The sequence below is a fragment of the Mandrillus leucophaeus genome, unplaced genomic scaffold (assembly GCF_000951045.1).
Source record: "Mandrillus leucophaeus isolate KB7577 unplaced genomic scaffold, Mleu.le_1.0 Scaffold74, whole genome shotgun sequence".
In the NCBI taxonomy this organism is placed as follows: Eukaryota; Metazoa; Chordata; class Mammalia; order Primates; family Cercopithecidae; genus Mandrillus; species Mandrillus leucophaeus.
The window spans coordinates 715,847-716,924 of NW_012108030.1; positions in this window are offsets into that span (position 1 = coordinate 715,847).

Here is a 1,078-nt window from a genome sequence, read left to right on the forward strand (position 1 = left end):
TGCCTGCAAACACATTTTTAACAAAGCACATCCTGCACAGCCCTAAATCCATTAAACTTTGAGTCAACACAGCGCATTTCTGCGAGCACAGGGTTGTGGCTAGGGTTACAGATTAACAGCATCTCAAGGCAGAAGAATTTTTCTTAGTACAGAACAAAATGGAGTTTCTTATGTCTACTTCTTTCTACATAGACACAGTAACAATCTGATCTCTCTTTCTTTCCCCCACACCTTATTCTGAGAGAAAGAAGCCAGGCAGAAAGAGAGAAGAGAGAACATGTTATATGATTCCATTTACACGGAATAACAAGTGTAGTGAGGATATGGAAGAACTGGAACCTTCACATACTGCTGGTGGAAATGTAAAATGGTGCAGCCACTTTGGAAAATAATCTGGCAGTTCCTCAAATGGTTAAACATACTGACCATATGATCTGACAGTTTCACTCCTGGGTTTATATCCAAGAGAAATAAAAACATGTCCATACAAAAATTTGTGCATGAATGTTTATAGCAGCATTATTTATAATAGCCTGAGGTGAAAACAACTCAATTATCCATCATCTGATGAAGGGAAAAATAAAATGTAGTATTGTGGGGAAAAGAAAGAGGGATCAGACTGTTACTGGGTCTATGTAGAAAGAAGTAGACATAAGACACTCCATTTTGTTCTGTACTATAGAAACTCTTGTGCCTTGAGATGCTGTTAATCTGTAACCCTACCCCCAACCCTGTGCTTGCAGAGACATGTGCTGTGTTTACTCAAGGTTTAATGGATTTAGGGCTATGCAGGATGTCCTTTGTTAAAAAAGTGCTTGAAGGCAGTATGCTTGGTAAAAGGCCATTCGCTAATCTCTAGTACCCAGGGACACAAAACACTGCGGAAGGCCTCTGTCTAGGAAAGCCCTCTGTCTAGGGACCTCTGTCTAGGAAAGCCAGGTATTGTCCAAGGTTTCTCCCCATGTGCTAGTCTGAAATATGGCCTCGTGGGAAGGGAAAGACCTGACCGTCCCCTAGCCCGACACCCATAAAGGGTTTGGGCTGAGGAGGATTAGTAAAAGAGGAAGGCCTCTTTGCA